Genomic DNA, 22,604 nt, shown 5'->3' on the forward strand with positions numbered 1-22,604 from the left:
AACACGCCAAGAAATACGTACAAGAATTGGCAAACTTTTCCTGCTTGTGATGCGCTCCAGTGAAAGCTGGCCAAGAACGTAAATAATGCAAGACAAACCAGACCTTGACCTCACAGCAAATCTAAGGAGTTGTACCTTGTCGGGATACATAGAAGATTTAGATCTGATTTTAGTACAAGTAAACAAAGCAAGAATATCTTCCAGTTCTGTAACTGCTGTCATTATAAATCCATGCTTCACAGTAGTTTGGTTTGGATTTTGCAAGTATTGCTTTTATTTCATTTGATCTTAAAATGGTAGATGGATTAAGGGTGAATTACAAAAGTTTTCAAGGTTTCTAGATGATGAAAGCATTACTCCACCCCTGTAGCAGTGGTTATCCTTTTAGTTAGGGTCCTGGACTAATCATGCAGAATTCACTGTCTTAATACACCATCGTGTTAGGATACTGAAAGGGTAATAGGTCATCTCTTCCTTTAGCTGGGCAGCATTTTGAGAGTCACTAATGTAGGATCTGAAATGAAAAAGCTTCACTGAGTGACCAGAGCTGATCAGGAACGTGCCCTGAACTGAAATAAGGTCAGAGGCAATATGGCCCAAACCCTGAAGGAGCGTTCTTCAAAAGTATAAGATCTTTTATATGGCTCATATATTCGTATTAGTTTCCTCTAAAGCTATCTGCTTGTTAAAGTGCACTGAAACATGATTGGAATATGTTACTGTTGTTTGAAAAAGTGTATTTGTATGATTCTACAAATTCTTCTGTCATTGACAGATGATCTACCCTGATCTTCGGCTCATCAGACCTGAATAAGAATGCACAAAAATCCTTACGAGAGGCTTGAATTTCCTCTTGTTCATTAGAGATGCAACTACATATAACTACTGGATCATCCATCAAGATTATTTTTCTCAACACCAACAGAGACATGTAAAAATCACGATGCTGGTGCACTGTGTAATACAGGGTAGAAAAATATCTTGATCACTCATACAAGTAACCTCACAAGCTGTTTTTATAGTTTCTAGATGCCTAAATTATTTATAGGAAACAGTCTTTGACAGAATATAAAGCTTTTCTATGAGTCATTATGTTGAATTCACAAAGGCAAAAAAATTTCCTAACTGAATACGGTATTTTACTATGTAAGGAACACCAAATAACTACTTGGCATTTTAAATTTAAAGAGGAAGTAAATGAAACTTCTTATCAGCGTAATCTACTGTGATTAACACCACCTATTCTTCAAAACTGGGAGGTTTCCCCAGGATTCCTCCAGCCATTTTATTTTTATGAAGAAACGGTTGTGCCAACAGCACTAAGCCTTACAAAGGGCAGCATAAAGTTTTATCTCTCTGTTCTATAAAAGATGACATTGTTTAGAAGGTTTGAATTCTTTGACATAGGAGTTGTAAGGCTGTTTAAACACAAACCTTTTCACGAGTGCTTTTAAAGCAAAAATGGGCAAAATGACCCACTGCCCCTCCTGAACAGGAGTCATAGTAGTACTACACAGTTTTAAATTTACAACAGCATATGAAGATAAACCCAGGCAGAACCATAGTAGTTTTTCAATTTGTATGACATGTAGAACACGCTAAATTCCCAAGCAAGCCTTTGTGGTTTCAAAGTAAATCCACAGTTCCAGAAAATTCTATAATTTTATTTTCCATTAAAAAATTGTTACTGGGATATTTTCTATCAATAAGGAATTACGACAGAGGCTTTCTTGATAAAAACATACCGTAGCCATTTTTTTAGGACATGAATAAAAATGGAAATGCTCCAAAGTACTTGTTTATTTAGATATACTTAAAAATAGGTCCTTTGATATTTAACTTCTGGTATGCAGCTCATTCTAAGCAACTACTTTTTTTAAGGCTATTTTACTTCATGTTTATTTTCAGTAATGCATGGGGAAGATTTGATACATTCTTAGGAGTTCAATTCTCCCTTACACTTTTCCTTCTAGTTGAGAAAATAACCAAGAGCACAATTTATCTCACCCAAAGCCGGATGCCTTAAAATTAGACCTTAAACTGTGAAAAAGTCATTCCAGCCAGGCACCCTTTATAATGAATTGAGCGATCTGGATACATCCAGAATGTACTTCAACTGACCTATATAGAACGCTCATCTTAAAATTAAGATTTCCCTCAGCAGGTGCTTTTGTGCTTCTATTAGCAATAATAGGAGAGGCAGAAGGTAACCAGATGGTATTTAGATACTGAATATAGGACAGATTAGTCCCATTTATGTATATTTTGAACATTATCAAAATTTTTACCTCTAAACGTTGACTAAATTATGAAAATATGAAGAAATAACCGAAGTAAAAATCTTGAGGAAAAAAAATCTAGGAGTACAAGGAAGCAGCATCTGACTATATAACAGAGCACATCCAAGTTTTACATTTCTAATCCTAAAACTTTTTGATAGAATTCACTAGCTTAAATTCTCTTAAATTTTAGAAAAAAGGTTTTCTTTGAAGACTAACCTTGACGAAAAAAACAAACAAACAAAACCCAGTAACCATTAAATTCCCTTTTGCATGCTCAATTTATTCCTGCCTGTAATCACGTATTTGGCTGTTTTCATCTACCTCAAAATAATTTTTTTTGCTTATTAATTCTGTTATCTCCTTTTTTTTTTTTCCTCCTTTCTTAAAAACATCTTTCTGACTTTATCCTAATATTACCTCCCATTCAGTTTATTAATGTAACCATTCATGCAGGAAACATGAGAAAATCCACAACTAAAGAGGCAGAAGATTCCAAAGGAAAAAAAGCAGCAGACTCTTGACTCTTGGAATGCAGCGGTTCATACAGCTGATGTCTAGGCCATAGCCTTTATGTACCAGATATACAAGACACCAATTCTCTTCCTTTCAGAAGACAAGACAGGAAAACCGCTGATCTCACATCATCCATTATTCTGTCCTTGGCTGATACAGCTGCCTTACTGTTTGCCATTTCTATCTTTTGGTTAAATTTCACTTGTCAACCATCTAGGACCACAAACTAACAAATATGTAACTGCATGAAAGAGCCACATCTACTTCAATAGCGTTCAGGATTGATTTCAGGTAATTTCCAAACTTGAACCAGTGTAAGCATCAGAAGTGTCCACCTGGAGACACATTTAGACCAAACAGAATAAATCTGATCAGTTGTTTTTCCTTTACGCAACATGTTTTAGAAGACAAAGGAGAAAAGGATCAAGTTTCTATTATCCATGGGAGTTCTCCATGTTCCCTGAACAAACCACCACCACATTGGAATCCTTCATAATGTCCCACAAGACAACCCAAAGGGGAAGCAATGCACCATTTCACAGCAGAAGATCCACGGAGTTCGATGCACACAGTGCAACACAGACTTTTGTGAAAACTGCACTATGTATCTGTTGGGATTCTTCCGAATGTAAGGACTAGAGAGTCAACTACTAATGACCATGACTGAGCACCAGACATCCCATTGAACATATAATGAAAAAAATCAACAATTTCAAACCAAGTAATCAAAATGTGGCTGAAAATCAAACTAAAAAAAAATAAAATTTAAGTCATTTATCCACAACATTCGCATTAACTAAAGATTTCTACCAGCATATATAAAAAGTCCATGCCTGAAAGTTAAAATCATTAACGGTAGATGTCATTTTATTATAGTGAATAACAAACATAATCTAAAAATAAAAAGTTAATCTGTCCCAACAATTAGAAGTCCAATTAGTAGCATCGAACTGACAAAAATGTGCTTGCAAGTTTGCTTTTCTTTGGTTTATTTATTTTTTAAAAAATAGTTTAGGGCACCACAATAGTGTCAGAGTTGTACATTGACATTCCAAACTGGTATTAAGAGGTTGGACAAGAAATAATTAAATAGCCTCCAAATACTTACATTTGTTAAGCTTTTAAACTTGTGGCAAACTAACAAAACAAGACTATATCCCCTCAGGGCTAAACTGCTGCAAACATTATTCAGAGAAATCTTCCATTTTCTTCAGAAACAATTAAAAAAGGAAAATGTGTTCTAGATTGCATAAAGCTGTTTTACTGGGCGTTTGGGAACAGTTACTCATCCCAATTTCAAATAAATAAATAAATAAATAAATAAAGATTTACTTCTCGACTTCCTAAATTTACCTAAATGCCTTACCTGCATCAGCTAATTTCTATCTGTAGTGGGAGCATCATTACTGTAACGAAAACTAGGTCAGGTTGACAAACTGATGATATCAGTTTCAAAGCCCAAATTTATAACTTTTTCTGCTCTTGTAGACAAGGTATCAAAAATAACTGCAAACATCTAATTATTTTCAGTGAGACCCAGCATGTCATTTAAGCTTTCCTCCAGTACTGTGAATTTGCTGGTTCAGCTATAAAGCTAGTCCCCAAAGAGAAAATTATTAATAAAATACTGTTGTGAAAAAACTACAATTATGGAAAAATAATTGTCCTAAGTCTACTATTACTGTTACTAATTATTTTGTAAGTGCCGCAGGAAACAATGGACAACAGCTCTCTGACTGAAGAAACTCAGAACTGAAGGTCAACAGATCTTTTATGGGGAATTCTTCTCACAGACAGAAATTTTTTTAACCTTTTATACCACTTCCTATTGATTAAACTGGCAGTAAAATGCTATAATTCCTACAGAATAACACTTAGAACTCATTCTGCGCAGGTATAAGAAAAAATTGTGAATGACATCCAGAGCAAGGCCCAGTAAATTTTATTGATTTATTTTTTGTTTGAGACAGCTGTGTAAAGCTCAATTGGCAAGTACCAAAATAGGTTGCAAACTTTACTTGATACCAACAAGAAGTAGGGAGCTGGAATCCAAAACTAATGATTTCAGGAAGCTGGCATCTTGTTCTTCAATAGCACTGCACTCAGTTGATGTCTCACACGTTTCACATCGTAATTTTAAAATAAATATCTTTCCCAAGTACCTTCTCCTTTCCAGGTAAATTTTTTTGCTCCTGCACACCAAATGACAAAACAAGACCTGTTCTTTATGTTTTCCTCTCCCTTATGATTGTTGTCACTCTTTCATAATTCTAGGTACAGATGGGAACACTTTTCACAACAGTCCACAACTCCCACCACGACAAAAGATGAGAAGATACACTATGAATACAGACACAATCACATAAAGTGCTCTTTACAATTACGTTAACTTTAACCAAAGAAGCATCAGAAATAGAGGCTTTAAAAAGACTTGTTAAAATTGTGCGCAGAAGGTGTAACTTATCAGTGATCAAAATCATAACAAGGATTCTAAGGTCATAAGAATTCAAAGAGAATGAAACATTATGTATCGTCTATATATGCTATTGATATTTATTAATGTAATTATAAAACATAACTTAAGCCCATTATCTTTCATTCTATAGGTGCCGTTCACAGAACTCAGTGCTACTGCCATACAAGCACAAAGGAAAAGAAGTCCAGCCCAGCCAGCCAGGTGACTGACTGAAGTTTTCCAATGCTGACTTATCACTACCTTTATTCCCAAATGTGCTCTATTTACACTCTGCTTTACCAATATGCTGCTCTAGCAGGTTTCCCTACTACCCTCTTATCATTCTCTTTGTTCCTGTTCCAGTGATCTCATTCCATTGGCAAGAGGTACCTAGACCTGTCCCATAAAGAGTCACCTGAAAGACACTTAGTTCCAGAGTAGAAATGGTGCAAAATCTCCTTATAAATAAAAAAAAGGATGTCTAGTGCTCTTCAAAACAGATACTAACTTTGTTACTTTCAAACTGCATAAACTCTTCAAAAATAACTTATCTGTTCATTTATGCGTTGCTACTGAGCACTGTTCTTTGAATGTTTTATTTTGAAACACCTATATGTGTTTACAAAAGATGATTTCAGTTTCTAAGTAACACTTCATATATATATCTCCTTCCTAAACAGACATAAGAAACTGTACTTTTTCCTAAACGTGCTTAAAACCAGCTACTTCAGTTGTTTGCAGGCACCTAAATTAGATTAACAGATTTGGGCCCCAAATATTTCAATTTCATAGCACGAAATATCTCACTCCACACATGTTTTTTCAGACTGTTGAGTAATTGTTTCAGGACTTCCCTGCCACGATAAACAACAAAGTCCTTCCACCTTGGCAAATGAACGAGGGACGGAGGACACAAGCCCCAGGAGGCACGCATTGCTTTGTGATGCCCCATGTTTCTTGATGCTTGTTTTCATTCTGTACCAGACAGGCATTTCAGGCTCTGAGCAATACTGGATTATCACTCTAGGGAGAAACAAAGAACTTATTTCCTGTCATTTTATCCATGAAGCATAGCACAAGTCCAGTCATTTGGGAATGCATATTAGGTTCTTGGTATGGATTTTTTTTTTTTTTTCAGAGGTATAATGATGTTTTAATATATGTGGAAGCTTTATACCATTCAAGTGCAAAGTGCTACATTATGTCATTTGACATAAATGGAAGTAGACAAAACACTTAGTGGCTTTTAAGAAAACTTAAAAGACTATTTCTCCTGCAAGAATTACTGGTTTTCCCCATCCTGTTGCACTGTCTTTCTTATTTTATGATATGGATCTTCTAAGCTTATTCCATCTGCTTTCTAAAGTTACATCAACCAGATAAAACTGCTTTTGAAAATTAATAAAGCTCTCACTAAATTTCTAGAAAAGTAGTCAAATAGAAAGAAGAATTAACTGAAGAAACTATAGTCTGCTAGGGAAAAAACCCACTTATGATATAGTAATCTCTGAGAAAACCTTTCATCTGTTTCAAAAACTGGATACTCAACAATGAAAAATGCAGTTACATGCACTCCCGACAAATAAAACTCTTTTCAACAAAATGAATCAGAACAACACTGGACCATACAAAACAAGAATAAGCTGTATCTAAATTGACTTCAGACATCCAAAAGCTTTGTCAAATTAGTACAGGATTTTTAATATTTCCTTGGAAAGACCCTTAGACAGACAGTCTGTCACATCAACACTCAAAGTTTCAGCAGACCTGCTTTTAAAGCGTAAGTTTGCCGTTGCACCTTTTGTTTCCTGCGCTCACTGGGATGGCACCCACCCTGAATCCTTCAGCTTTGAGCCCAACTCCCAGGGAAAGCCCGGGCAGCACCAGGACATTGACTGGGCTTGAGCAAAAGTGATGTAGGTCAACGAGGCAAACCGGCATTAACTAAGAGCCAAAGCCACGAGCCGTGACAAGGCAGGGTTAGCCACAACTTTCTGCCTAGCCCCTCCACTACGCCCATACCCACACCCGTATATACACGATTCCCGCCCCCCCCGCGCCCCCCCCCCCAGTTTCCCCAACTGCAACCAGTTCAGCCGCCCAGCGACTCGCGAACTTACTGCAGTGCGATGCAGGAGGAGGAAACGCGCGGCCCTGGGATGCGAGAGAGCCCGGCGCCCTGGGCAGCTGCGGGAACCGGCCATCCAGCCGGGCGACCGCCAGCGACGGCGCTGCCACCGCCGACAGACACCCCCTCCCCTCGCCCCGCCGCCCGCTGCCGCAGCCCAGCGCGCCTGGCCCCGCGGGGCCACCGCCGCCCTTCGCGGCGCAGCGCGGATCCCGGCAGCCGCCCTCCCCCCGGGGACGGGCAGCCACCGCCGGGCCGCGCGGTTTTAAGCGGCTTTGCGCCAGCGCATCTCCCACCCCCTTTCTGGCCGGGCGGCAGGGGGGAGGGGACAGGCGACACACTCACTCACACACACACACACACACGCGCTCCCGCACGTAGCCCCTCCCGCCCCCCGCGCAGCTGCGGTACCTGTTGTCCGGCGCCTGCATCCCCCCGGGCGCCGCCCGCCGACTCCGCGGCCCCGCGCCCGCTCCGCGCTCGGGCGGCGGTGCGGCAAGACCCCGCGCACCGCTCCGCGCGGCTCCGCTCCGCTACCCCTTCCCCAACAGCGCTCCCCCTTCCCTACCAGCGCCCCCCGCGAAAGACGCTGCCCCCACACCCGCGCAACACTTACCCAAAGTTTACCCGGTCTCCCCGCCGGCAGTAGCCACGCCGGGCTACCAGTCGCCCTCACACCCGCTACGAGGCAGCGGGGCTGTGACAGCGCCCGCGCAGCCGCGGGGGCGCGGAGGGGCTGTGCGCGGCCCGCCCCGCGCACCTGCGCGGCTCCCGCCCCGGCGTACCTGCCGCCCGGGAGGAGCGCTCTGCCGCGGAGCGGCTCCCACGCAGGTGCGCGGACGCTGCGCCGCCGGGGTTCGCGGCTGAAGGGGGCCGGGGAAGGCTGCCGCAGTCCCCCGGCAAGGCCCGCCCGGTGACCGGCTCCGTGTCCGGGAGCCGCTTCAGCAGCCGCCAGCCCTGCCCGGCTCCAGGTCCTCCATTTGGCCGTCCCTGCTGAGGGACCTTCACCAATCTCACTGCTCCAAACGCTGCCCTGGCCCCCTCCCTCCCCGCTTTCCTCCACCACGTGTTTGGGAATCTGTCTGGAGGTAGCCACAACACAGCTAGGGCCCGGGAGAATTTGCAGATTTAGTAGGAAAAAAAAAGAAAAAAAAAAGGGAAACGGAGTAGTAACAGCATGAAAATTAACTTCTTTATGCCAGCGCCTCCCACTTACCGAGGCACAGAACCGGGGAGGGAGCAGATCAAACTTTCACTGACAGCTTCCCAGTGTGTTTGATGGCAATTTGTTTTGACCAAAAGAAATTCCACTGAAGCGCTGGCAGATTTCAAAGCAGTGCAGACACCCTCAAACTTCCATCCTCACCAGGTCTCGGGTGCCATTCTCGAATTAGCCTCAGAACATCAGCTGGGACCCCGATGGCTTGGTTAACTCTAATGATCATTAATTCCTATCTAAATTCATTTTGTTGCTATGTGGCTCTAAAAATACTTAAGCTTTGAAGAGTGTTTTGGGCAATATAGAGGAAAATTTAGCATACAGCTAATAATTGGATGTAATAATAAGACCATAGAAGTATGAAAATACAAAACATTTTACCAATGTTTTACCAACAGTTTATTTTTGTAACTGCATCCATTCTTCCTTTCTGAAATCTGCATTTAAAGGGTTTAATTTTCACATAACACACAAGTGCTAGAAATTTTTGGAATCCTCTTTATTTTAGTAACCATGTAAAACCTTGCCAGCCCGATTTTATTTATAAAGATTTTTGGTTTCTTAAAGGAGAATTCCTTAATTCATGTAGAGCACTGTAAGTGCGTTCCTCAGAGTATATGGTACCTAATGTCTGTAAATCAGCTTCTACACAACACAGTAAAAGACATTTAACTATTTTGATTTAACAGATTTCCAAAGATCATGAACACTCCAGCTTTTTGTTTAACAGAAGACTTTGAAAATATAGATGAGTTTCAAATAGAGAAGTAAAATGTATTTTTATGTTGTATAATGCAATAAATACATATTTATAGCATACACTAAGTGATGTAAAGGCTTTCACAACTAAAAATGCAGTGTGATAGTTTTGATGATCCTTATTAAGCTCACAATCTATTTAAAAAAATCTATTCATCTTTCTCCATAAGCTCACAAACCCAAAAGAAACAAAAATTTCTCTCTAACTTTTGAAAAATGTTTTCCAGGAGGTGTATTATCACACACATTAGCCTTTAAATTCAGATCCAGTAGTCAACCTTATAAATATCTTTCCAAATGGCAGCCTCACAGTAGCACATGACAAGTACTTGGCTTTAGTCTCCCATGTTTAATATATTGTTTTCCCTTGAAAACACTGATATCAAGAGATGCTTTTTTTTCCCAGGGAAGGAATTCAGTCCCAGTATATTTGAGCCTCATGTTACTAAATAAGGATCAAAACACTGACGTACAGTGAGTAGTTACTTAATTGTGATAAATCATGTACAACCAAAAATTCCATAGACTTTGCAATAAAATGCTTGAACTAGTGGTTTGGGGGAGGGAGGCCTGGTTTTGAATGACTATATTGCCTTAAAAATGTGTTTCAAGCGCTCTGAGTTATGTAAGGTCACATTAAAATGAAAATTACCAGGTAAAATTATGTTTCACAATTACAACCATTTTTTAATGTTGTGCATAACTTTAATATACTCACTTAAGTTGGGCCTTTACTATTCTCTTGTATTGCATATTGGAACAGTGTCCAGCTTCAGTTTCTACTGAGATGCAGAAGGTCCAGCAAGTTCATGTGCAGTGTGGAACTACAACTCCATTGACATTTGTAGCTTTAAAACACCAAAGTTAAATTTGAGGTCTTGTGACACAAATAGGAAAATTAACCCCTTCATTAAACATTTGATTTCCCTTAGAAAAGCGGCGAGCCTTACACAGGCCAAAGCAAACTCACTACAGCTGAGCTGTGAAAGATCAATGTAAAAGATATCAAACTAAAGGGACACTTACATTAAGGGTGTTTTTTTGTTTGCACTGGAAAATACTTAGGGGGATTGGTATCCACATGGCTAGCCTTAGAAACATGGGTGTAGTACGTGCAGTTTGGAGCCCAGGTCAAGGATGGGGGATAGATGAAATATGGCTGATGGCTCATCACTGAGCTCAGTGGCAGCGTTTGGGAGCAGCACATTCACACAAGCAGCTTTGTTCTGGTTTCAATGCAAAGCTGTGGCCTGTTCTAGAAGCTGTACGCTGCCCACACTCTACATGCTCCTGTCCTCTTCTCCTTTCATCAAGCTCTTACCGTAAGCAGATTAAAATACGCAGAAAGTTCGTCTTTTAACAGCTCACTCCCTCACAGCAAAGAAAATAACAGATGTCTAGAATCCACAGCCAGAATTTTAAATATTAAATGTATTACACTGTGTCCTTAGATCTGTGTTTGGATATTTAAATAGTGTTGCTAAGCATGACTTTAAGTTGCTCATTTAATAGGCCTTTTTTATGAACTCGGGTCCCTAAGTTTGATGTCATTCATGAAAGAAATAAAGCATCAAACTCAAGAAACCTCAAGAATCAAAAACAATTCTCAGTCTCCAATATGTTTTATTTGCTATTGAGAAGTTGCATTTTCAGTCATCTGCAGCTATTGTGTATGGGTACTTTTGGGAGAAATAGGGTTCAGTCTTCTAAATCCGACTTCAGTGGCCACATGATTGTACAAAGTCACTGGTGCAAAGTATTGAAAACTAATCTAACTCCATGTGAATTCAGCTGAGATAGCAGCAAGCCATATATAAAGAAAATCTGTTTCAGAATATATGGTTATCAGAAGCAAATACAGTTCACCCAATTTGTTAAAAAAAACCCAAAAAATCTTCTCAAAACTTAATTCATTTAACTTAGGCCATTCTTACACTTTATGAAGGTTTTTGTGAAGAAAATGGAATATAGTGAAAAAACATTCTGTACTTTGTGTACTTTCATCAGGGAAATGTCAATATACCATAGGACTACACTGCTCTCTCCCAGAAATACCAAATTCATAGGCAGTTAGTAGCAGGGATCCGAAGAGATATCAAACTGTTTTTGTCAGAAATAAGATCTTTCCTAGATCACGCTTACCTCACTTTACATTAACTATTGTAGAGATAAGGATATAGCATGCAACAGTATGTACAATATACTTGATACACGGAGTAGCATAGTTATTTCCACAGTTCAAGAGTGAAAAAAAATCTTGTGAAATACCCAGAGGCATTTGCAGGTCTGCTACCACTCACATTACTGATACTCAGTATATATAAAAAATTCTATGGTAGCTAAAGGAAAATATGGAGCAGAGCAAACATTTGTACTTGAGAAAATGAAGGACTGTTGCTAAACCAGAGGAAATTACATTAATCAGCTGAACTATTGTTTGTGAGCTTGTTATCCAGTATACCAGATAGTCTAACCAAATCTTTAGCTCCTCTTTCATTAGTGCAATCTGGACATAACGCTGAAAACATTTAGATCCACATCTGTTGGATTAACACTGATATGCAGGTATATTTGCTTTATTCCCTAACTGCTACAGATCAGTCAGTTTCACTTCTGCCCCTGGGAGAATCCTGGGGTGAGACCTCTTGGAACACATTTTGCGGGTGTGTGGTAACAATCACCCTGAATTTGCCAAGGGTAGATCTAACCTGATCAATCTGACTGTCCTCTGTGATGAACTGACTGAAATATGGATGAGAGAACAGTGGATGGTACTTATCTTGGCTTTTGCAAGGCTTTTTACACTTTCTCCCACAACATTCTTCTGGGATGTTATAGACTGGGTGAGTGGAAACTAGATGGGTGAGTAACTGGTTGGATGGTTGGGCTCAAAGGATAGTGGTTAATGGGCAGTACTCTATCTAGATGCCCATAGCAAGTGGCATTACCCAGGGATCTATACTTACAACTGTAAGGAGAAGGATCTGTCCTTACATCTTAATCAGTGACCTGAAGGACACAATGGAGTACACACTCTTCAAGTCTGTAAGTGAGATATATAAATTGAGAGGACTAATTGACATGCTGAAGGGCAGGACTGCCATCCAGAGGGACCTAGACATGCTGGAGGAATGGGCTGACAGGAACCTTACAAAATTTGAGAACAAATGCAAAGACCTGTGCTAGGGAAGAAAAATCCCTGAAGTGATGGAGCACTGCCTGGCTGGGGAGCAATTCTGTTGAAAAAGCTCTTGGGTTTTGGCAGACAGCAAGCTGAGCCTGAGCCTGAGCCTGAGCCTGAAGCAAGCCCTGGCAGCAAAGCAAGCCAGCACCATCCTGGGCTGTATGAAGAGGAGCACAGCCAGTAGCTCAAGGGGTGCTATTTATCCCCCTCTACTCAGTATTTTGTAGATCACACCTGAATACTGGATCATAGGATATTTCTGGCTGAAAAGGCTCTCGGGAGGTCTCTAGTAAGGATCAAATATGAGATCAGACCAAGTTGTTTGCAGCTTTATTCAGTTGGACCTTGAAACCCTCAAAGGACAGACAGCATAATGTTGGTGGGCAGCCTGATCCAGTGCTGGACTGTCCTCATGGGGAAGAATTTTTTCCTTATATCCAGTCTGAACCTCCCATTTCAGTTTATGCCCATAGCCTCTTGTCTTCCCACCATGCGTAACTATGAAGAGCATGTCTCGGCCTTCCTGAGAGACTCCTCATGGATATTGGCAGGCTACTGTCAGGTGTCCCCAAACCTTCCCTTTGCCAGGCTGGACAAGCTCTCTTCCCTCAGATAAGCCAGTGGTTATGTAGATTGTCATATGAGTGTAACAAAGCTTGAATTGCTAATGGATTTGTCTGGTTTTATAATATTATCTCTAGTACTTTAAGGGAAAGAATGACAAGTATAAAAGGAGCAAAGACGTGTTATAGTAGAGTACATTTAAGTGAATTTAAAACAATTTTTTTCTTTACATCTTACTCCTATCTTTATCTTGCCTCTACATACGCAGTTTTCTCCCCTCTATTGTTCCTATTTCAAAGATGGACCTCGGACAAAAGCCATCTTAACTCAGTGGGAAGATTTTCAGAGATATCAGTGGGCAATGGGTTGACAAGTTGATAAAATCGACATGAAAAGTACCATTGGTTTCAACTGGACGCAGGAATGAGCCCTTAGTCACGCTAAATGAGAAATGTTTGTTCAGTCTGAAAAGACACTATTTAGTTAAAGAAGCAGAGGTCTGATAGCACACTCATTCTGAAAGGCTATGATACAGAGACTATTAGGCAATATACAAATTCCTTAGTACTGGACTGGGCAGGAGGTAAGGGGCAAAATGCGTTTACTGTATATTTCTCGATGTAGCATAATAGCAGTGACACGCATCACTTTTTCACTACATTTCACTATATATATTGGCAGGATATAAAAAAGAAGCATATGGCTAGCAGACATTACAAAAAGAGAGATATTTATATGAAATATCTCAAATATGGCTTTATATTTTAAAAGGTGGTTTTTACTACATTAATTACCATCTGTATGTTTACTGAACTGTCTCAACTGTGTGAGAAGATACGACGTGTCCTTAAACATTTGTTGAATCTTAACACGTATTGCAGAATCACTATTTAACGTTCAACAACCAATGTAATTTGTTATAAGAGGTCTTTCTGTCTTGTTTTAAACTTTATTTAACAGCCATACAAGTCCAATACATTCTCTGTTGGATGATAATCATTAAAAAAAGCTGATGTCCTAAATTATTACAGTTAGATGCTTCTAGATCACTATATGCACCTTGCACAAAGATCATTCCTGTTACTAAAATACAAAATGCAAGACGTATTGAGGGATTCTTGGTTTTGTTGTTTTTTCTTCCTCTGTTTTCAAAATTTTCTCTACATTTTGCATTTTATGTTGCTTACGTTGTTTAACCTCATGCCTCCATATGTGCTTTAGGTAGAGGGGTGAAGGGGCAGCAGCAGAATGTCACATCTCAAAAAATAAATACATAAAAGAAATTTGTAAGAATCATCTCCCGATACGGTTTCTGATGAGAGGAACAAAACAGAATGGAACTGGGAACAGCTACTTTTTCCTTGATGTATGAGTTGACAGCAGTAGCATAGAACAGAATGTATACCTACTACAGAGGCAGTAACAGTATGGAACTTTTACGGGTTATAATTAAACTTATTAGTACAAAGTGGTTTATGACAGAGAACAAAGGTGCAGGGCTTACAAAGAGGAGGGAGAAGGACAACTGTTGACTAAACGCGTAGGAAATCAATAACAAAGAGAGAAACAGAGGAAGGATTCATGGGGTGAATTTAATGTAGGAATTTCCATCAAAATACCCTCAGTGTAAACCATAAAAGAAAATGGTAACGTTTTCCTGGTTGGTGCAGCACAAAGCTAAAAGCAGAGAGGGAAGGAAATATATAGGGAGCTAACGGTATCACAATTTTCCTTTAGCTTGAAAATACACCCTATAAAAAGTGAGCATCAGAAAAAGAACAAAAATTGTAAGAAAATATTTCAAAGTATAGTAGAAATTAAAAACCGCACATAAGCCTGTCACTCACTACATTTGAGTATAACTTGTCATAAAGCAATCAAGTTAACTAAAAGAATTAAATCCCTGCATTTCTTAACTAATTAGATCTAGCTAACTGATTAGATGTACTTCATTTGCATTTTCATTAAATGTGTTCAGGAGAGAAATTTTTCTCGAAAAACTATACAGAGAAGGAGATACACTGTATTAGTAAGCCAGAGATGTGTACCAAACTAACATACTAACTTCAGTATACCTGACTGCAGAGAACAATTAATAACAACACAGACACAGCATCGAGATTTAAGGTTTTGGGTACTACTACACTACATATTCAAGAAATATGTAGGTTATTATAACTGAAAGTGAACACAACTCAAAAGCAAGATAGAGGGTTCAAATTTGTGAAGCCGAAATAAATTAGAAATAGTTAAGAAGACTTATCTGTAAAAGGAAATGGAAAGAAAATAAATAGTAGAGAAGAAGGAAGAACTAATTACATTTAATTACTTTGAAAGAAAGGTTTTTCTAGGGGGATGATGGAATGAAGACAAAGAAGAACATGTCTCCAAAGATGGTTTGTATCAGAGAAAATTAAGTATGAAACAGAAAAGGTGGGCTGAACAATGGAAAAAAGTAAAGAAAAAAGATTTTTTTCCTTAATTTAATAACCAGGAAGCTAGCAGAAGTCTTCAAAAAGAAACTTTTAGTGGATTCAAGGCAATTAGAGAAAGAAATCAATAGGGGCAAATAGTGGCTAGCTAGCATCTGCTCTATTTAAAGCCCTTAAATCTTAGATTCTTATATAGTTTTTGGTGGAATCTATGAATTTTTTTATCTCCTTCTAAATTTCTGGTTTGCTCATTATTTTTGGTTTGGTTTGGTTTGGTGTTTTGCTATTTTTTTGCGATTTAAATCAGTTGAACAACATATTTTATAATGATGTGATAAAGGATATTTTGCTGTATCTAAAATAGAGTAGATCCCTAAAGAAGCATACATTTTTCTTTGATGTACTGTGTACTGCTGTCTTTGTCCACTGATATCTTTATTAGAAATATTTATACATAATATACATATCAGTATACTCCAAGTAACCCATTTTTTATATACATGTTTTGTTAAAAGTTAATAGAGTAAACCTTTTATTTTTTAATACTTCCTACTATCATTAAAATGCTCACGTTTTTTAATATGTTTTCAACACACAGTCAAAAGTATGTAACAAAAAATATATTCCACTCACTTCTCTGGGAACAGATTCACATACAGATTCGGGGGGAAAATTTAGCAATTTAGCAATACATCTTTTTCACTTGTATTTCATTTTATAGGATATGGGATTTAAAAGCTAAGTTCTGCTCTACATGCACTGACACAGCTATCAACATAGTTTATTCTAGATTTACACCATATAAATAGGATGAAAATAAAGGAAGTGGTTTTTGAGAGCAGCAGGATCCTGTGAGTAGGGCACTCAGTGGCATGCTTCGATAGTTGTGTTGTGTACTTCAGTTCTGCTGTTGGTCCATTACTTGGCTTTGACATCTAGGATCCACAGACATAAAACCAGCACTATGGATTTAAGACTGCAATTTTTAAAATCCTGTCCTAACACTACAAACCTCAAGTATTCAGTCAGAAAAAAAACTTCCCTGGGTAACTAAAGTTTTGCTTTTAAGAAAGTCCACAACTTCCTTATTTGTGTTAGTATTTAACAGATCAATGCCTAGGCCTCCAGTGTGACATTTTCTTTCATATCCCCTTTGGGAGACTAAATATAGTAGCCATGTTTCAATCATTGCCACTGTAAACACACAATCAAGGTCTGTACAAAACCACAGGGGAATTGATTGCATTCACTCAGAAATACAGTCAGAGGGCAAAGAGGTAATATTCCAAAAACTTAGCAGAATCTCAGAACAGTTGAGGTTGGAAGGGACCTCAGGAGGTCACCTGGTCCAACCCTCCTGGCTCAAACAGCGTCAACAAGGGCAGGTTGCCCAGGGTTGCCCAGCAGTTGAAGCACATGACATGAGTGCCCCAGTTCAGATTTCTCATCCCGAAGGAATACAAATTTGCAAATCTTACCTCAAAGGAAGAAAATTAATCACCTTCACTGCCTGTGAATGCCAGCCAACACAGAAAAGATGAATTGGACCAAAACCCCAGTAACTGTATTGTACTGATACTCCTCCAGAAGGGCCAAGAACTTGATTCTGTTTTCTATTTCTTTTGGGATTCAGGAGGCTTTTCTGCATAGGGTGTCTATAAAGCCACACTTTGAACTGAAGTTTGACACAATAAAATTTCTGTTCTTAACTCAAGTGAGAAGTGACAGAGACAGATCCCATCAAGACCAGACTGAATGTTAAAAATCTGGCGTAGGGGGAGGCGGAGGTTTTGAACCCCGTCAGCAGAGGTTTAAAACAAATTCTTCGAAATTTTATGTTGTCACTTTCTCATTCTCCTGACAAGTTTTAAAAAGAAATGGTGACGCTTTTGAAGATGATGTGAGTACCTGTTGGATATTCTCTGAAAGGTCTATCAGATGAAGCTATTTAAAGGACTATGGTATAAATCCACTTTTGGCTCTAGCTCAACTTTTGCATGAACTGCCATGATGCCACAAGTATGAAGACTAGCACAGTTTTGGATAAGTGAGTATGTGCAACTATAGGTTTCTAAGGAGTTTTAAAGAACAAGAGAAAGACTGAATTTAGCGTTAAGCAGCAAGATATAAGAACTACATACTTGGAATTAGATTCTAAATGTTTGCCTAGATCATCTAATCAATCATTTATACTATTTTTAGAGCAAGGCCTTTATCTCCTTATATTTTTTTTTACTTCTCTAGACTGAAATGATTTGGAGCAATAAGTTTCTCTGATGTGAATACTTATACAGTGGCCAGCACAATGGAGTATCAAGTCTGGTTTGGTCTCTGATATAAATGGAGTCCGTGGCATTGTGTATATTCATCCAGCTTATACAAACTCCAACCTTATAGCTGTGTGTCAAAGGAAACGTTTGCTTCTAAAAGCTAAAGTAAACCAAAATCAGGTAACCAAACAATAAATACAATACATGCATTTTGCTACTACCTGAATGTGAATCTTAATTACACTTTTCAGGCTAATTATTTTATACACAGGTTTTGAGTATACCAACTAATTTAATGCCTTCTGCATTTTCTGTAATTCCTTTAGCAGTTTTTATTATATTTTAGTTTTAATATCTTTGCGACGCTGAGTCTGTTTCAATGTACAACAAACACTTTGATGAGCCCTTATTTTCAAGACTAGTCTCTCTGTCTGGAATGGAATTACTGCTCCCTGTCTGATAATGGGAATAAACAAGCACAGCCCATCTCAGAACAAAAAACCTCGTTCCTGATGCTGAAAAATTTGCTCGTTTCTATCAGTTGTATATTCAGGCTTATTATCTGGAAACTAACTCCTTCATATTGCACATTTGCATATGTATGAACAGTCATCCACCTGCATACAGTTATTCTTGGTGCAGTGTTTTAGCACTTGTGAGTAGGAATTTCAGACCTTATCTACCACTTTTACTTTTTATTGATCGGTCCCTGATCCTTCTGTAGGAGGCTTCACCTGACACAGATACTGAGGAAAGCAGGTCTGGTGGAGAGGAAAGGGAGGTATCATCTTGTTCCGCAATTCCAAATAGCCATCAGAGCTGCAATGATGTATGTCACTCAGAGTTAAAGTATGGACAGAGTCTTCTGCAGCTCCCCATCTGAATCACCTTCAGAAAATGTAAATGCAGCTTGAAATTGCCAAAGTCCAATTTCCTCGCTTCTAGGGTTTTTATTTCAATCCTGTGATGATCATCTTAAAGATACAACATATTTATTTTTTTTTAGAGATGAGTGTAAAATCAGGTCTTATTCAAACGGCACTGTGCTTTTAAAGTCAGCTTTCAGTTTGCTTTAAAAACAGTGTCAGAATATTTCATGAAAAATTCATTATTCGCAAAGCTGAAGAAAGACTAAGCATATAACAGCATCTTGATTAACTAATCCCCATTTGATTTAGTGTAAATGCTGAACTTAAAATTACTGAAGTGTTGTTACAAATGCATCCATGCTCCTTTGTACCATTTTCCTTGATGACACTGCAGCAGTTATTGTTTTATATTTGTACATGTCTCTTTGTTATGCTCCCTCTTTAGGACTCACTTATTTCGGACAATGATGTGGTAAAGAATTTTGTCTACAAGAAGGGCAACATCGTTTTTAATACTCTTGGCCGCTCTACACTGCCCTTCCTGTGCCACCTCCTAGAAGCCAGTGGCAGAGAGGAAGAGTCAGATGGGTTCTTCACCAGGGACTTCGTCCTATGAGAAAAGCAAAATGCAGAAAAAAGGCAGAGGAGGAAGATCAAGTGCCAAAAGCACTTCTGTGGGCCTGCAGTAGTACCCTGTAGCTTCTGTCTGTGATACAAAGTGAACGCAGCAAGAGTGGTCTGGAGTCTAAGGAATTTAAATGTTGATGTGAACAGAGGTGCTCCATAGGGAGAACCCCTAGTAGGGTGGTCCTCGTGAATGAATTAGCAGGGCAAAATAGATGTAGCTATTACTCATATCTGCTTGCTATTAAGTTATTGTAAGTTCTCAGACTCACAATATATTGCAGTCTAAGCATTCAACCACAACACAGAATTCAGCAGTGATACAAGTAGCAAGTATAGAAATCTGGAAATCAGGAATAACGAAGTACTCTAGTTAGGTACAGGGAAATAAATGAAGTAGGACACCTCGGAAGACCAGGAAGTAGGCTATGATTGTCTTGATATATTATAATTTTAAAAAATATTCAAGAGCAGTATTGCTCTCTGGCACTTCTGGAAGAACATTACTTTTTTATAGCATTAAGTAGTGCAGTGTAGTATGGATTGCCAAGAGGAACTAATGGACTAACTGAAACTGGAAGCCTTCTCTAAAATAAAATACCAATTAGAAAAATGTGTTCCTCATGTATAAATCTCTTTAAAAGTCAACATATGATCTAATAACATTATGACTAAGGAGGGATTTGGTTTAGCTTGTGTTTAGCCAGGTTCAGGTTTCTTAAAAAAAAAATAATAAAAAAATACAGTGGTCAGTTTTAACTAAATTTGATAGATAGTTAAAGAAGAATAGAAGAACAGAAATCTCAGGGATGATAAATTCTTATAAATTTTATGAAAGCCAATGACAAAGCAGGTAAGACACACTCAGTTTAGTACCGTGGCTGGGGGAAAGGTTTCAGCATAAGTGAAGCCACCCTCTATTCTGTTCAGTCTGTCAGCTAACTCACATGCATGCAGTGGGAAGCAGGGAGAATTTGTGTTATTTCCATATAAGAATAAGGATTCCAGCTTACACAGGCCCAGTGCAAGGTCTGCTTGAGACTGGAAGTACTAGAGGGGTAATGCATGATGTGAAGCATTTGGAAATGGAGAGGAGAGAATCATAGAATATATTGGATTGGAAGGGACCTCTAAGGGCAACGAAGCTGGTGAAGGGCCTGGAGAATAAATCTTATGACGATTGATTGAAGGAGCTGGGACTGTTTAGTTTGAGGAAGAGGAGGTTGAGGGGAGACCTCATCGCTCTCTACAACTACTTGAAAGAGGTAGTAGAGAGGTTGTAGAGAGGTTGGTGCTGGTCTCTTCTCACAGGTAATTAGTGATAGAACAAGAGGGAATGGCTTCAAGCTGCAACAGGGTAGGTTTAGACTGGACATTAGGAAAAAATTCTTCACAGAAAGAGTGGCCAGACACTGGAATAGGCTGCCCAGGGAGGTGGTGGAGTCACCATCCCTGAATGAGTTTAAGACTCGTTTAGATGTGGTGTTGGGGGATATGGTGTAGGGGGGAGAACTTTGTAGAGTGGGGTTGATGGTTGGACTCGATGATCCCAAGGGTCTCTTCCAATGTGAATGATTCTATGATTCTATGATCTAGTCTAACCCCCCTGCCGTAAGCAGGGACATCTTCAACTACATCAGTTTGCTCAGATCCTCAAAAAGAATTTGTGAGACATACTGTACGAGCCCTCTATCCCTGTGAGGACTCAGCGAAGTATTGTAGAGTTACAGTGCAGCCCTTCCATAGATCTCCACACGTTTTTCAAGATACCACTAAGGACTTGTAGCAAAACTGGCCACGAAATGACACATTTCCATTTTAAATAGAAATGTTGCAGCAAAACAATTTTAATATGCAAAGACAACCATTAATTGCTCAAAGCTACTTCTTAAATAACTGAGCTACTTTCTAAGCCTGAGGGACCAATCTGTTCCCACAATAGCCAAATTTGCAAATTTTATCAGAACAGAAAGTACGTAAGAGCTGCTTCTCCCCTTCTTAAAGAAAAAGCGCTCCATATTTAGGAGAAATGCTGAGCTTCAATTTGACTGAAAAACACAGCAAATAAAAAGACCTCACTTATACTTTTAAAATCCCATACCTCACAGTATTTTAAGGTTTTTAATTAGAAGTCACAAATGTAATCAATTAGAAGTTACTAAATTATACTCCTCATGATATGTTGGGAGGAATGAATCCATTTTACTAAATATTCATTAAGAATGTTAGAGGGGTGTTTTGGTCATTAGAGACTACAGATGGGATCCTAGGTGTATAAAAATGGAGAAATCTTTGTTAGCTAGTATTATAGAAGTATACTTTAATCTCATTTTTAGAAAAAAAATTAATCCAATGAATTATGTGCAAAAAGTAATGAAAGACGACCTTAAATAAAGAGGTCAGAGGAAAAGCTGAGGGATGCAACCAGATGAAATGACTCATATTAACTTCCCATATTTTTAAGAAACTAAATAATTACAGAGAGGAAATAGAAAAATATCCTGAAAATAGCAGAGAAATGAAAAGTTTGTTTAATGATGTGTAAATTAAGCAGAATTTTGAAATAAATATAAAAAAGGAAGATAAAACGACAGAGAGATTACCCAAGTTAGAATGCTTTATCAGTATGCAATCCATTTTCTTAAAAATCACATCTCAGCTAGAAAAAAAATTATAACAGTGGGTTTGGTATATACTTTGTTTTAAATATCTATGAGGCCTGTAAGGAAGTTATGCATTTTTAGTAATATTTGACATCAGATACTTGTGCAGAAAAACAACTGAAAAAGTGATGATACACAGTCTTCAGGAAGCAAGCAGTGAGATGTTGCTTATCCTGAGATAAATGGTGCTGAGAAGCTGGGTCAAAATCATAGATATTGCATCTGCATCAAAATTATGCACCTGAATCAGAAGTGTTTAATATTAATTCTTGAGAAAAATGACTTTGAAAAACACCATCTTACTAAAAAGCATTAAGAATAATTGCTAAGGCTGTGGAACAGGAGTAGTAAGTGGTAGTGCAGTTAAAAACATTCCAATTTTCACAACTGAACTGATATAATAGATTAAAAATTCAAGAGAGTTGCGTAGTTCACAAAAGAAGAACTAAATCATTAGTACTGACTGTAAAATCACTTGCGAGGAAGCAACACTTGGGTTTGCTGATGCCCTGGTTCTGTATTGCTTTTTAATGGCACAATAAGCTGTCAATTGAGATGAAATTCTTTGTAAGGGTCTTTTCACTGAATTAAGCTTCTTAATAAAAGTAATTATTTTTCTAGTTCCCCACTGGGCTATTAAAA

The 22,604-nt window shown here is 38.7% G+C and overlaps 1 protein-coding gene across 7 annotated transcripts in view; it reads right to left on the minus strand.

Annotated features, from left to right (window-relative positions):
* Window positions 1–22,604, minus strand: part of DGKB (diacylglycerol kinase beta) — a 379,831-nt gene that overhangs the window by 352,742 nt on the left and 4,485 nt on the right. For 2 of the 7 annotated variants that reach the window (XM_063324937.1, XM_063324932.1), the window contains exon 1: window positions 7,371–7,686. The exons of 1 other annotated variant lie outside the window; for it this stretch is intronic. The gene's annotated coding sequence lies outside the window, so the exon portion shown is untranslated. Of the gene's footprint in view, window positions 1–7,370; window positions 7,687–7,789; window positions 7,928–7,994; window positions 8,404–22,604 lie in introns of those variants that run through there. 4 more of the 7 variants (XM_063324939.1, XM_063324938.1, XM_063324933.1 and 1 more) reach the window with 3 other exon arrangements.

The sequence above is a fragment of the Chroicocephalus ridibundus genome, chromosome 2 (genome assembly GCF_963924245.1).
Source record: "Chroicocephalus ridibundus chromosome 2, bChrRid1.1, whole genome shotgun sequence".
NCBI lineage: Eukaryota > Metazoa > Chordata > Aves > Charadriiformes > Laridae > Chroicocephalus > Chroicocephalus ridibundus.